Here is a 15,988-nt window from a genome sequence, read left to right on the forward strand (position 1 = left end):
TCTGAAAATCTAAGACTCGGCAGGGCCCTGTGGCTCATGCCTGTAATCCCAGCACTGTGGGAGGCTGGCGGGCGGATCACCTGTGGTCAGGAGTTCAAGACCAGCCTGGCCATGGTGAAACCCGGTCTGTACTAAAAATACAAAAAAATTAGCCGGGCGTGGTGGTGCGTGCCTATAATCCCAGCTACTTGGGAAGCTGAGACAGGAGAATCGCTTGAACCTGGGAGGCAGAGGTTGCAGTGAGACGAGATCGCGCCATTGCACTACAGCCTGGGCAACAAGAGTGAAACTCGGTCTCAAAAAAAAAAAATAAGAAAAAGAAAAAATCTAAGGCTCTACTCTGTTTTGCCTTGCCTTATCTGACCTTTTTGATTTGGGTGGGCATCAGAAATTAGTAGAAGAGAGAGATCTAAAGAAAGTTGTGGAAACTGGGCGCTGTAATTCCAGGCACTTTGGGAGGCTGAGGCAGGCAGATCACCTGAGGTGAGAAGTTTGAGAGCAGCCTGACCAACATGGAGAAACCCCATCTCTACTAAAAATACAAAATTAGCCAGGTGTTGTGGCACATGCCTGTAATCCCAGCTACTCGGGAGGCTGAGGCAGGAGAATTGCTTGAACCGAGGAGGCAGAGGTTGCAGTGAGCAGAGATCACACCACTTGCACTCCGCCTGGGCAACAAGAGCAAAACTCCGTCTCAGAAAAACAAAACAAAACAAAAAACAGAAAAAGTTGTAGATATGAAGATGTATTTATGGTAAGATAGGTTATTAAGGAAAGAAATTTTATGTGAGGGAGCATCTTGTATGGCAAATTCTTGTCCTAAAGTAGAATGACTAGGAAAGAGGGAAATATAGGCCAAGTCAGAAAGTCATAAGATGGGAAAGAAAAACTTAACAACTGCTAGATCTTCTGTCTAGAAGTGTTGTGTGTGATGCTTATATGAAGGAGCTCTAATTAATTGGATTAAAGGAAAATGAAAAGTCTTAAATATTTTGTCAGAAAAATAGACACTCTCATGCCTTTTATTTCACATGACTTAAGTAATCTGTGGGAAATACAGTTTTAAAATTATTGGTAAAAAAAAGTCTTTAAAGTTTAGACATTTGTTCTAAATTAAGTCAGAGGTTAAATTGGCTAAGTGCTTTAATGTTATAAACTGCTTCTTTGACTTTGGAAAATTGTTTAGTTTACCTGGTTTGGAGCCATTCATTAGGTTTCTAGGTGACACCTGGAACAGGTGGCCTGAGCCATGTCTCCTAACTATGTTGGAAAGAGACTTTATCTGCAGTTCTGTCTTGTATCCTAGACTCTGCACCTGGTACGTAATTAAAACTGCTTACACTGAAAAGAAACAGTATGTGTTTTTGATTTTTAAAAGGCATGGGAATATGGGGTTTTTAAAAATTGTTTTGTCTAATTTAGAAAATTTAAATGACCTCAAGGTCACTTCAGGCCTCATCCCTCCGTCCCCGCTTGCGCTACCAGATCCAGAAAACGTGTTTGCATGGCAGCCATCCAGGGCTGGGGAGGGCAGGATAGAAACTGGGAGGGAAACGGGGCAGACACTGGTTCAAGGAGTCTAAACCCACAAGTGCTGAGCAAAGTTGCTGGGCTGCAAGTTTACCTGCAGCCCACGAGGTGACCCAGCAGTTCAACAAACTGCTAAGGACCTGAAAATAGCACTTAAGCCTGGGCCACTTGCTGGGCCTGCATCCACTCCAGGGTCACGCCCTGAGTCCTGGCACTGCGGACGCACCCCACCGTCCCTGGGGAGAAGCGCTGGGCTGGGAGGGGCCTGGAGCCTTGTCTAGGGTATAAGTTTTGCAAATTCATTTTGTTCAGCAGCACAGGATGGCTGCTCAGGCTCTTGGCCTGGGTTGGCATTAGTGTGGCTCTACTGGAGCGGGGGCAGAGCTTTGGGAGTTCCCCACTTCTGGTCGTGTTTTGGCTCGTAGAGCTTGGCTGCCTTCTTGTTCTGGGTGATCCCGAGCTTGGTCTACTTGAAGGATTCCAAGCACTTCCTCATGGACCTGTGGAAGATATCCCGGTCCTGCTTCTTGTCCTCAGCTGGTGTGGCTGTAGCGATGCACGTACTCCTTCCCCGGCTTGCACAGGTACTGCTGCAGCATGTGGTGCATGACCGTGTGCTCCCCGTACCAAATGCTCTGCCATGCTGCCCCAGGGACTGAATGTCCGAACAGACGGCACTGGGGTTCTCCCTCAGGAGGTAGGAGACGGAGGCCACCATGGTGGACGATCGTGGCGTGAAGTCCACGTTTACCACATTGTCAGTACTTGGGGAGCCAATGAAGGCCAGGGACCTCAGGCACTCTCCCTTGGTCACTTAGCTGATGGCATCCTTCGGGTTCAGCTTGTGGAAGACATTGAGGATCCCATCTGGAGACTTCTGAGCCAGCCTTCTCATGAGGACTCCGCTGAGGAAATTCCTGTTAAAGTGGGACCACATCTCTCTGAGATAATTGTACCTGATATGCCTGGATATGTCCTTGATGTGGTCGAAGGTGTGGCAGTGCAGCTTCTCATGGAGCTTGGGCTCCTGATGTTCACTCCTCTTCACCTTCAGCTACTGCACCAGGGGCTTGATGGTCAAGCCCCAGAAGATGACCTTGAAAATGATGATGGTGGTGGTGACAAACAGATTATTTTCTTTGACCTTGTTTCCATTCAGAAGCATGACCAGGATGAAGGCCATGGCCCCATGCAGGCCTCTATAGGACATGACCACCTGGTCTATGATCTCCAGCCACACCGTCCAATAGCAGTCCAGGAGCCAGGACTGGATGACATTGATGGCCTTGGTACATGAAGGTGAAGGGCAGTGCAGGAGGAGAAAGGCCCTGTTCCACATCCAGATGAGCAGGTGCCTGGCTAAGATGCCCAGGGACATGAAGATGGGATTGGTGCCACTGGCCAGCATCTTAATGGTGTAGCACATGGTGGTGGTCAACTGCTCCTAGATGTTCGCCTTCACATACTTATGGCAGCAGATGCCACAGAAGATGATGGCCAGGATGGCCCCCAGCAACAGCTTCTCAGATATCAGGATGGACAGGTAGGAGATGACGAACATGAAACCAGGCTCAATGATGTGCATGTGCTTGGTGAGGTGGGTCACCAGTGACAGCAGAAAGGCAAAGACCACCCCCCAGCATGCCCCCCAGGCTCACCACAAAGAAGGAGACTACACCTTCCATAGAATCCATGCTGGTCACGTCACCACCCAGTGTCACAAAAGATTGAAACACATTGTACAGAAACACAATGACAGAGTTATTCAGTAGCTACTCCCTGAAGATGATGATGAACATGACCTCATTGACATGAACCTCCTCAAACACAACCAGGACAGCTGCTGGGTCAACAGTGGTGATCAGGCTGCCGAACAGGAGGCAGTCCAGCAGCCTTATCTGCAGGTTGCCCATGAGCCTACTAAGGGAGATGCCATAGAGGGACAGGATGGTGGTGGCTGCATTCCACATGGTGTTGATGACCTTGTGCAGCAGGATGGTGCCCAGGTTGCCAAAGAAGAGTCGGTTGGGGATGAAGTAGCTGGTGTCTAGCATGATGGGGAATGTCAGCATGAAGGATGCTATGTGTTTGGCCACCCAGATGGGCTGCCCAGCACCAGGCCCAGGACGATGAGCAGGGTGCTCTGAGGGACCGTGCTGGTGGCCTTGTGGGACAGGTAGAACCCGTCCTGGCCAGGCTGGCCTCAAGGATGCAGAGCACAATCATATATAGGTCTTGGACACTGGCCTGTTCAAAGGCGACCACCTGGGAGCCCTGGCTCACATTATGCACACTACTGTGCTCCTCCTTGACACCCCGTCACCCATAGCAGCCACCCCAGCACCGGTGCCAGTGCCATCAGCAGCCCCCAGCAGCAACATCACTGCTGTGTTTCAATGCCAGCTTGGGACACACATGTTGTGGCGAGTCTCAGCTGTGCTTGACTGATGCACCCTGCTGGGGCTGCTGAACTCACAACCCAGTGAGGAGCCCAGTGGGCTTTGGGACTGTTGCTGATGGCAGTCCCCTTGTTTTTTAATCACACGTCACTTTTATAAGTACACACAGGTAAAATATCATCAAAGAGGCCGGGCGCGGTGGCTCAAGCCTGTAATCCCAGCACTTTGGGAGGCCGAGACGGGCGGATCACGAGGTCAGGAGATCGAGACCATCCTGGCTAACATGGTGAAACCCTGTCTCTACTAAAAATACAAAAAACTAGCCGGGCGACGTGGCGGGCACCTGTAGTCCCAGCTACTCGGGAGGCTGAGGCAGGAGAATGGCGTGAACCCGGGAGGCGGAGCTTGCAGTGAGCTGAGATCCGGCCACTGCACTCCAGCCTGGGTGGCAGAGCGAAACTCCGTCTCAAAAAAAAAAAAAAAAAAAAAAAATCATCGAAGTAAGATATTCTTAAAACTTTTTTTTAGTTCAAAGTTCATCTTCTGTATCACTTTTGACTTAAAGTCATCAGCGCCTTCATTTTTCCACATTGTTTTCTGTTCCATCAAGAGAAAGGGACAACAAACTACCACCCGTGAGCCAGATGTGGTCCTCCACTCGGTTTTGCAAATAAAGTTTTGTTGGGGCCGGGCGCCGTGGCTCATGCCTGTAATCCCAGCACTTTGGGAGGCCGAGGCGGGTGGATCACAGGGTCAGGAGATCGAGACCATCCTGGCTAACATGGTGAAACCCCATCTCTACTAAAAATATTAAAAAAAAAAAAAAAATTAGCCGGGCATGGTGGCGGGCGCCTGTAGTCCCAGCTACTCGGGAGGCTGAGGCAGGAGAATGGCGTGAACCCGGGAGGTGGAGGTTGCACTGAGCCGAGATCGCGCCACTGCACTCCAGCCTGGGCGACAGAGCGAGACTCCGTCTCAAAAAAAAAAAAAGTTTTGTTGGAGCATAGTTACAACCCTACGACTGCTTTCAGGCCCTGATGGCAGAGTTGAGTGGTTGCAGTTGAGCCTTTGTAGCTTACAAACCAAAAATACTCCCTATCTGGCTCTTTGCACAAAACATTTGGTGGCCCCTGATGGAGAAGCACAGGAAGTGAAGCATTTCTTGCAAGTGCGTCCACTCATACCGGGGATGTTTTGTTTTGTTTTTGAGATGGGGTCTCGTTGCTCAGGCTGGAATGCAATGGCACAATCCTAGCTTTCTGCAGCCTGGAACTCCTGGATTCAAACGATCCTCCCACCTCAGCCTCTGAGTAGCTGGGACTACAGACACAACCATGTCCAGGTAATTTTTAAGTTTTTTTTTTTTTTTTTGAGAGATGGGGGTCTCACCATCTTGTCCAGGCTGGTCTCCAATTCCTGGGCTTCAGTAATCCTCTTGCCTTAGCCTCCAAAGCTGTGGGTTACAAGTTGTGAGCCACTGTGCCCAGCCTGGTATGGTTTTTAAGTCCCATTTAAAATTTTTTTTTTTTTTTTTGAGATGGAGTCTCGCTCTGTCGCCCAGGCTGGAGTGCAGTGGCGTGATCTTGACTCACTGCAAGCTCCGCCTCCCGGATCCACGCCATTCTCCTGCCTCAGACTCCCGAGTAGCTGGGACTACAGGCACCCGCCACCATGCCTGGCTAATTTTTTGCATTTTCGTTAGAGACGGGGTTTCACCATGTTAGCCAGGATGGTCTCGATCTCCTGACCTCGTGATCTGTACGCCTCGGCCTCCCAAAGTGCTGGGATTACAGGCATGAGCCGCCGCGCCCGGCTTAAGTTTTTAAGTACTTGGTTGTTGCTTTGCAAGAAAACCTGGGCTTCTGGGCCTCTCTACAGGGATGAGTATGTGTCTGCCTTGCCAGCATTGCACAGGCATTCTGCTGCTCTGTTCCCAGCCTTCCTGTGTGCACAATAGCTTTTCGATTCAAAGCTGAATCACAGTCGAATCTTTTTGAAGACATTTAAAGTAGCACTACACTCCACATGTGAAGTTGCAACCGTGCCCAAAACGTAATTGAAGTGACAGTGCTGTGAACTGCTGCGATTCGGTCTGTATGGGACCAGGCGGGACAGCCACGTCACCGTTGTGATTAGAAGACCCGCCAAAATTTCAGGTACATGAAAATGTGGACAGTCGAGATGTGTGTCTTTACATTGATAGAATACTGCAGTGATCCTCCCTTGGATTATAAGCACGTGGGGTTAAATCAGGACAGGGCATGTGAAGCCTGAGCCATGCTAGGGACTCACTTGGCGCTCAGTAAATGTTGTTGAGGTGAATTTGGTGGAGGGATGGTGACATTGCTCCCCTGACAAACCCACCTGAGATAAAGCAGAAGAGAAGTCTTGTAGGCAAATCCCGTGGAGAAAAGGTCCAGCTGCTGGGAGGCTGGTGTGTGGGAGTTGTGGGGAGAAGGTCTCTGGGTATTGTCTGTGGGATGGGCCCCAGAGCTCAGCTGCCATCTCTTTGTCTTTTAAGCCTGGCCAAGATAAATGCCTTCTGTTTGAAAAGGATGATTTTCAGAGGGACAAAACATCCTTCCAGGTTCTAAAGGAACCTTGGGTCAGGGCCCCTTGGGTCAGGAGGAAGGCATGACTGTGAAAGGATGGGGGCGGGCGATTTTCACATTTGGATGATGTAGAATGCATCGTGAAAGGGTGGCTGCAAGTGGCTTTGCTTAGAATGGCCACTTGGAAGGAGCCTTAGGGTCTTCCAAGTGACCGGGGCCTTGAGGGGATTCACCCAGCCTCCTGGTTCCAGTTACGTATGTGTTCTTGAGTCAGATGGGCCAGGGCCTATATCCACAGTGACTCCAGCATCATGGCCAGGCCTGAGTCCTGTCTCTGCAGAGGGACAACATGGAGGCCAAGCCAGGGATTTGTATCCCTGCATCAGACAGCCAATGTCGTGACCTTGAAGTGAACAGTAAGCCAGTTAATGAAGGGATCTGGGGGGGACCTGGACTATAAAAAGAGGTGGGGCACTGGGTCAACCGTGCATTCCCTAGGTCCCTTCATTCCCTTTGGCACAGGGAGGTTCCTCTCCTGGGGGCAGGAGGCTTGCACCCTGCCCCTGCTTCTGCCCACTACTCTGCCTGGTTGTTATAGCCACTTGGCTCAGCCTCGCTGCAGCTGTGGCCTCATGGGAAACTCAAAGGTTCAGGAGGATCCAGAAACCAAGACTCTTAGGACATGGAATTTGGCAATGCCCTGGTTAAAACCACCCAGAGGGAGAAATCTTTACAAAGATCTCCTAAGACTGCAAATGGCAAAATGTTTCCCAGTCTCCAACCTCCCTTTCCCAGCACTCAAGGGAAGACAAGAGATGTTAGTATCTGATCCAGGGCCGCATTGCGTTTGAAATCCTGTGATTTATAAGATCCAGTAGCCAGGCGCAGTGGCTCACACTTGTAATCCCAGCACTTTGGGAGGCTGAGGCAGGTGAATCACAAGGCCAGGAGATCAAGACCATCCTGGCTAACACGGTGAAACCCTGTCTCAACTAAAAAATAGAAAAAAAAATTAGCTGGGCGTGGTGGCGGGCACCTGTAGTCCCAGCTACTCGGGAGGCTGAGGCAGGGAATGGCATGAACTTGGGAGGCAGAGCTTGCAGTGAGCCGAGATCGCACCACTGCACTCCAGCCTGGGCGACAGAGTGAGACTCCGTCTCAAAAAAAAAAAAAAAAAAAGATAGGAATGTGGGACAGCACTCTGGGGACTCCATGAGACAAGGCAAAGGGTATCAGGTGGTAGATGAGGATGCTTTTCTTCCCTCTCCCAATAGAGCTTGCCTACTGCAGACGCCTGTCCACCGTGAGGACCCACTTGTCAGTCCTGGTCAATCACATGATCGTGTCTCTGGACTCACCCTGTGATGCTGGACAGGGGCTGACAGCCGGGATCTGGGAGCAATACCTTCAGGATAGCACAGGAAGGTTTAGCCGGGCTTGGTCTGCAGTGGTGCAAAGGCTGCAAAGGAGGGGTGGTTTTGTTATCTGAGAAATAAGCCCACCTACTTGTGGGAACTCAGGATGACTCGCTTGGATTCTGCATATGCAAATTGAAGATCTCCTACTCTTCTTGAGAGTTCCAAGACCCACAACTCGCTTTTGCCCATGAGTGTGGAGACTAAAGGGGATGGAAAACATGCTCGCCTGTGATGAGTAAAGAGAAAGTCAGTGAGTAAGCATTTATCATGAAGCATCATTTGTATCACTCATGCACAAGGTGCTGAGACATAGCCCGAGCCAGAAGGAATTTACAGTCCAGTCAAAACTACCTAGAAGTATGAGAGCAGCTGAGATAGAGGGAGGCAGCTGAACCAAGAAAACCTTGTCTAGCACTGTTTGAGACTTTTATCTCATCTGTCTTGGCACCTGAGGTTCTCCCATTAGATAATTCACCTGGAATGCTTTCTAATATTTTCTTATAAGAATACAAATGTTCCTGGAAGGAAAATGTTTATGCTTGAAAAGAGTCTCATAATCGAATAGGTTGGGAAAGTTTAAGTTAAACAGGTATCCTGCAGGACATCTGAGAGCCTTGGCTATTCTGATATGCTTGTCACTCTCAGGAAATTGAAAGCATGTGGGAGAGCGTATGGAACACTCCTTCACATGCATTTGGTCATAGAAACCTTTATTGGAAAATACCTGCCAGGGCTAGTGAAAAGCAGAACTGACTTTGAGAAGCATGGTTTATCTCTGCCAAAAACAAAATCTAGGAGGAGGTACCTGTTTCCTCCACACTGGGTAAATCTGGTGGCCCAATGGGTGTTCTGGGGAAGGCTGAGCTGGTTGGGTGTATCGAGAGTTGATTCCTTTGGATGGCTGAGTGCTATTCCATAAGATGGATGTAGCACAGTTTAACTGTTCACTTGCTGATGGATGGCTGAGTTATTTCTAGGTTTTTGGCTATTACTATTAAAGCTGTAATGAACATTCATGTACGGTTGTTTGTATGAGCATAAATTGTCATTCCTCGGGGGTAAATGAGTCAGAATGTAATTGCTAGGTCATACAGTAGTTGCATGTTCAGTCTTTTTTTTTTTTTTTTTTTTTTTTTTTTTTTTTTTTTTTTGAGACGGAGTCTCGCTCTGTCGCCCAGGCTGGAGTGCCGTGGCCGGATCTCAGCTCACTGCAAGCTCCGCCTCCCGGGTTTACGCCATTCTCTCGCCTCAGCCTCCCGAGTAGCTGGGACTACAGGCGCCCGCCATCTCGCCCGGCTAATTTTTTGTATTTTTTTAGTAGAGACGGGGTTTCACCGTGTTAGCCAGGATGGTCTCGATCTCCTGACCTCGTGATCCGCCCGTCTCGGCCTCCCAAAGTGCTGGGATTACAGGCTTGAGCCACCGCGCCCGGCCGCATGTTCAGTCTTATAAGAAACTGCCAAGCATCAACAGTAGCACACGCCGTTAGTCCCAGCTGCTCCAGAGGCTGAGGCGAGAGGATCGCTTGAGCCCAGGAATTTGGGCAACATAGGGAGACCCTGTCTCTAAAGAGGAAAAAGAGACTGCCACACTTCTGCAGTGGCTGTGGCATTTTATATGCCCACCAGCAACATATGAGTGATCCACTCTTACATCTTCACCAGAGTTTTGTCTTGTCACTTTTTAATTTTAGCCACTCTGATGTGTGTAAATTATATTTCATTGGGGTTTTAATTTGCATTTCCCAAGTGGCTGGTGAAGTTGAAGATCTTTTCATGTGGTTATTTTTCCATCGTGTATCATCTCTGGTGAAATGTCTGCTCGCGTCTTTCGCCCATCTTCTAACTGGATTGTTTGATTTTTTGTGTGTGGAGTTTGCAAGTTCCTTATATACTCAAGATAACAGTCCTTTGTTCATACATGTTGTTTGCAGATAATTTCTCCTGGTCTGTAACTTGTCATCTTTTTAACAAGGTCTTTTGCAGAACAAATTTTTAAATTTTGATGAAACTTAGCTTAGCAATTTTCCTTTTTTAGACCATGTTTTTGGTGTCCAGTCTAAGAAAATTTTGCCTAGTCCTAGCTCCTGAAGATCTTGTCCTACATTTTATCCTACAGGGAGGCACCTGCAGCTGGGCTGGCTTTCCAGCTATTTTAAGCCTCAGGGAATCTTGGTTTCTTCAGGCCAGCTGTGCTGGGGTGAGGTGCCTGAGCCCGTGGGGAGCCCAACATGGGCAGGAGGCTGACCCGAGGCTAACTGGGGCTGGAACAGCCTGAGGATGACAACAACCAAGGACAGAGACAAAACAGAATATCCATTTTCCATCTGAATGTCCCTCCAGCCACTGAGAAAGTCAATTTCCATTATTACGAACCTAGCTGCACAGAGGAGAAACTGAGGCTGAGCCCGAGCCTCCAGCTCCAGCCACAGGGGCCTGGCCCCAGTCAGGGCTCCTCAGCCACTGGCTGCCTCCAGTCTTGGGACTTTGCTCCTCATGAGACCCCAGACAGGTGCTCCCTACTCTGCATTCTCTGCCCTATTTCTCCCCAGCACAAACCCCATCTCCTACACCACATCACTCACTTGTCTATTGAGTTGATTTACGTCTCCCCCAAACACGAGTTCTCTGAGCCTGGCTGTGCCTACCTTGCCCCTGCTGTGTTCAATGAGCAGGAGGTGCTCCCCTGTCTGACCAGGGTCCCCTGAGAAGTGGGCTCACCTGGCTGGTCTGGGGTCTCACCTTCTTCAACCACTCTGCCCAGGAGCCCTGGGACCCAGTACCCCTTCCCTTCAGAGCTGCTCTGTGCTCCTGGGCCCTCACAGCCTTCCTGTCTCCTGTGGGTGCCCTGGCCAGGCCTGGTAGGTCATCCTAACCGTGGGCTACTCTGTCCTCAGAGTGGACATGGGCATCTGATGGCTCCAGCTCTGTGATACAGGCCACAGAAGTCACCCAGCCCCTCTCTGGCTCCTGTCCTTGCCTCATGTAAGTATTCTCCCTGAAGCCCGTGGTCTCCACAGACTCGTTTCTGATTGGTCCCCACACGTGCTGTGCTATTGCTGATCGGGAAATGGGGTCAGGGTCAACCCTGGCCTCTCGCGAGCTGGAGTGAGCTTATCCGCAGGGGCTCTGAGCAGGGCCCATGTGAGACCACGAACCCCATAGTGACGGCCCAGGTGTGGCCCTTGGTGAGGCTGTCCCTGTTGATGTGTCAGGAAGGAGGGTCGAGGGAGAGCCCCCTCTGAGAGATGTGACTGTCACTGTGCCGTGTCACTAACCGGTGGACATTGCAAGTGGACTTGTTTCCTCTACCTCCCGGGAAGTCCCCACATTCTAGTTGGCTGAAGCTTGGTTTTGGACCTTCGTGTTGGGGAGTGGGTGCTTGCTGGGATCCAGTGGCCTCTTTTTGGGGCATCTGGGTCTGGTTTGCTTGTTACCAGCGAGTGTCGGTGTCCTCAGGAGAATACTGGCTGGGGGCCAGCCCCCTCTTCCCACCGCTGGGCTCAGTGAGTATGAGGGGTGAAGAGCCCTTCCTCAGGCCTGGCTGGGCATGCCTTCTTGGTGCCTTGGCAGGCCCCATCGGGGGTCAGGTCAGATGAGAGAGTCACCCGCTAATCTCAGTAGGAGCTCCTAGCCCTCACCCAAAGCCCCAAGCAGCCACCTCCCCTCCTATTTCCTCCCCTCCCCCAAGGCCCCTCCATACCCACCTGGGCTATTTTGGGCTCTGGCTTTGGCTGTAGAGGAAGCCACAGATGCCCCTCCCCCATCTGATTTAGAGCAAATCCCTCAGCCCTGGGCAGAGCCTGGGTGGCCCTGGTGCCTCCTTGCTGGTCAGCGTCCCCTCTGTGAGGTGGGCCACGGCTGCCCTGTGCCTCAGGGTCACTGCGAGGGTCAGTGAGGGACTGTGATGTTCCCAGTGTGACCCAGGGATGACAGCTGGGGTTCCATCAGATGGTTATTTCAGTTCAATCTTATGCTAAGTCGGGGGAGACGCCCCTGTTGCCCCAGACACTCCCTGGGCAGAGCTCCAACTTCCGGGACTTGAGGACAGGTGGGTGCATTGGTGTCTACCTGTTGTCCTCCAGCTTGTGAGCTTCTCCAGGGCAGGTGGTCCTGGTCTTGCACCAGCACCTGGCCCACAGCTGCGCTCACTGAGGGTTTGCTGAATGAGTGTGTGAGTGAATGAATGAAGGACTGAGGAGCTGTGGAAAGAGGCTGGGGGTGGGTCAGGCAGCAGCTCACCATGTGGACCTGGGCAGGTCACTTCCCCTCCCGTGGAGCCTCAGTTCTCTCTTTGGTGAAATGGGCACACGAGCACCTGCCCCTGCTCTGCTTTATGGACTCCAAGGATCCTCCTGCTTCTGCCTGTCTCCTACACTGAGTCGATGTAGACTGAGGAGCGCAGGTCCCCAACCCCACAGAGCCACAAGGGGATTGGTGTGTTCAGCACTGTCTCCTGGCCATGCCTAGCACAGCCTCAGGAGGGAAGGGTGGCCTCGGGTCAGGGGCCTGGGCACCCACTGTCTGTGCTGCCCTGAACACCTGCAGGACCTGGGTGGGCTCAGCCTCCTCAGTCTGGCCTCAGCGAAGAGGGGTAGCCCTGGATAGACCTGGGGTCAGACTGGGCACCTACCATCTGTGCGTCCCTGAGCAGGTGTAGAACCCAGCCAGGCCAAACGCTGTCTCTACCTGAGCAGAGACCATGCAGGAAAGACTAGGTGGGGCTGGGCCTTGCTCTCTCACCCTGCACCTCCCTCTTGGAGAATGGCTGGAGCCCCAGACCCAGGGAACCTCGCAGAGAAAATCCCGATGGAGGACCTAGTTTTCCACCTGAGACCCAGGATCCAATGGAGAGGTGTTTCCCAAAAATAATGCCCGCTATAGACAGCCAGTGACTTTCTGTGCCACACACTTGAGAAAATCTCCATGTTCTGGGGCTGCCAGGCAGTCACCTGTGCAGGTGTCAGAGCCCAAATCTGATCAATACTAAGGGATTGGGTAAAACACATCCCCACTGTTAGTTGTGAGGAGATGCCTGGCCTCAGCATTGACACCACCAACTTCCCTCCAGCAAAGGCTTTGTTGAATCTCATAGAAATGATGGAGCTCCTATTACCCTTCTTGCTGTGGTTCCTGGGGAGCTCAGAGCCTATCTTTGGCAAGTGTCCTGAGCCTCCTGCAAGCCTTTTGTGTGTGTTTCTTTCTTGGCTTCCTCCAATTTTTCTTACACCTGTGAACCTGCTCTCAGGCGAAGAATCGAGGTGGGCCCCAGATTTAACAGCTGGTGAATTTGAAGGTGCTGGAGTATTCTGGACAGTCCAGCTCTCAAGGGTGGCGAGTTGGGCAGAGAGGGAGGAGGTCACGACAGGGGTGAGGGCCATGGGCAGAGGAGCTACAGGCCCAGAGCGTTACTTCCAGACTGTAGAAAAAAGAGGTCGTAGGTGGGAAGAACGTCCTTACTAGGGCAAGGACAGAGGATGTATCTGAAGGCCCAGCCAGGGACAGCTCCATCCAGAAAGGAGGCAGGGAGTGGGGGGGGGGGGGGGGGGCGGGGGGCGGGGGAGGGCGTGCTGCAGCAGGGAAGTGGAGGAGGGAGAGGGCAGAGGGACTGGTCTTCAGTGATCAGATTGCTCCTTTCCTGGCCTGTTTCTCCAGCAGATGCCCCTGGGAGGCTGGGAGCTTCTCCTATAAGCTACTTTCACACTGAGTGTCAGGATTCCCCCATCCCCCACTGAGAACCTGGGGGAAGTGTCAAATTATATGAAAGGTAAGAAATGAAGACAGAGAGCAGAATTTCTGATTAACAATGCGGATATTTATTGAGGGTTTATTGGGTGCAGGGAGAAGGGCTGGATGCCTTGGGGTGGGAGGGGAGACCCCTGCCCTGGAATCCTACAGCTCCGGGCTGCTGTGGGTGGGGTCAGGGGCCTAAGAACATAGCTGCTGGGGAACCTCCACCGGTCGGTTGTCAGGTTCAGGTAGCTGCTAACCACGTACCTGTGGTTGCTGCGTTTGGAGGCTGTAGCAGTCTCCACACCCAGGTTGATGGTGGTACCCTCTGCCTTCCAGGCCACCATCACGGCTTCGGGGTAGAAGTCACTCATGAGATGCATCTTGCTGACTTGGAGCTCCTCAGAGTGACCAAAGGGGCGGCCTTGGGCTGACCTGTGTGGACAGAGGAGGGGGCAAGAGAGGCCGAGGGAGCACTAGGGTGTCGTTGGAGCCCCCTCTGTGTCTAAAGTCTCTGTGAGGTTCACGGCATGGCTGCCCAATCCACCCGGGGCTGCCTCTTCCCTCCTCATTCCCCTCCTTTTCACTCAAGACCTCTGCAGAACAGCGAGCGCCGCAACTTCCTAGGAGCTCTTCCCAAGTCACCTTTTCTAGGAGCCCTGGCCCAGCTCTCCTCTGCAGCCTCAGTTTCCCTGTGTGTACCCAGGGCAGACTGTGCTCCCTCCTCCCTGGTCTCTGGAGTCTGAGATTGGAATCTGGGTTCCCCGCCCAGCCCACAGGACTATCCTGGCAGGGTGTGGAAAGGCCCAAGCCTGGTGGGGCCTGGAGCTTCCTGTCCCCTGGGGCACCGGTCTCTGCCCCAGCCCATCCCATTCAGCTTTCCTGGTGAAGGGTGGGCTCCACCCAGACAAGCTCCGGGACTCCTCCACAGCTCTTCACCTCCCTTGTCCCCACCACCCTGGCCGCAGGATCCTTCACCTCCACTGTGGTGCTGGGGCTGTTCTGCTGGACCACGGGACACAGCAGCCCCCATGTCCACCTCCACAGACTCTGACAACTCTGGACTTCAGCTGGCTGCCATGAAGTCCTCTGCACCCCCCATTCACTCTCCTCTCATCACCTCCTGAGTCTAACGTGCCCTTTGAGGAAGGTGGGAGACCAACCCACAGACAGTGAGTCATCAGGCCCCAGAGCTGAAGGGGCTCCAGGGACAGATATGTCTCTGCCCTAAGGGACCTGCTCCTCTCTGATGACTATTGTGGGAGGGCTGGGTTCTGGCCACCTTGCCCAGTCTCACCCGTGTTCTTTCTCTGTCCCTGTGTCCTCATGACCCAGCAGAGGCCAGAGAGCTGCAGCCTAGACCCAGAGCCTTCTCTGTACCTATATTAGTGTCCCCTTACAGTGACCCCTTTGTCCCCAGGCCCCCACGTGGCCTTCCCAGGCTGGATGGGCATCCAGCCATCAGTCTAGACCCTGGGGTCCTGGGGAGTGTCTCTAATGCTGCCACAGTGCCCCTCGTCAGAACTGGCCTCTGCCCCCAACCTCGGGCGCCTGCCCTGAAAAAGGTGAAGGAACCCCGAGCCTGCTTAAACCCAGCCCAGGCCCCAGGACCAGGCTGCATCTGGCTGTTGGAACCTGGGACTCTTCTGCTGGTTACCTCAAGGCTAATCCACTATCCCCAGGTCCCATGGAGAAAGGTAGGGATCAATGCTTAAGGCTGGGAGGGCAGAGGAGAAGTCCCGGAGAGAGAAAACAGACTTTCCAGAGACAACAGGGTGGAACAAGCTGGGGAAGGTTGTAAGAGTCACTTACCTAGAATAATGGGCTGGTTCCCACTGCTAAACACATGCCCAGTGACTGAGGCTTGCATCCAAATTCCTGGGGCCAGCACAGCGGCCAGGCCGAAGCGGGAACCTGCTGGGCACGATGAGCACAGGGCTGCAGTGGGCATTGCTGGGACCTAGGCACAGTGCCTGTGGGTGGCCAAACCCCCAGAGGTGTCCCTGTGCCTGTCCCCTCTCTGAGGCAGGTGCCACCCACAGCCTTGGAGTCACCCCCAAGTATTTGTCCCCTCTCTCTGAAGCTGTTGGTGCTGGTGGCAATGCTGGGCCCAGTAGGTCCCAGCAACTCCCTGAGTAACACGTCCCCTAAGGTGACTGTGCTGTGTGGCAGACGAGTCCTGAGCTGGCTCGGACCTGCCCAACCTCACCTGGCCTCATTTTAAGGGCCTCTGAGTCCTTCCTTCCCCTCCCTCCCTCCCTTCCTTCCTTCCTTCCCCTCCCTCCCTCCCTTCCTTCCTTCCTTCCTTCTCTTTCTTTCTCGCCTCTCCTTTCTTTCGACAGAGTCACTCTGTCACCCAG

At 52.5% G+C, this 15,988-nt stretch overlaps 1 pseudogene; it reads right to left on the bottom strand.

The window, feature by feature from the left end:
• Window positions 1-1,894: 1,894 nt before the first annotated feature.
• On the bottom strand, window positions 1,895-14,661 carry LOC117096524 (annotated as a pseudogene).
• Between the last annotated feature and the right edge of the window lie 1,327 nt (window positions 14,662-15,988).

Source organism: Trachypithecus francoisi, unplaced genomic scaffold (genome assembly GCF_009764315.1).
Source record: "Trachypithecus francoisi isolate TF-2019V2 unplaced genomic scaffold, Tfra_2.0 Lachesis_group14, whole genome shotgun sequence".
In the NCBI taxonomy this organism is placed as follows: domain Eukaryota; kingdom Metazoa; phylum Chordata; class Mammalia; order Primates; family Cercopithecidae; genus Trachypithecus; species Trachypithecus francoisi.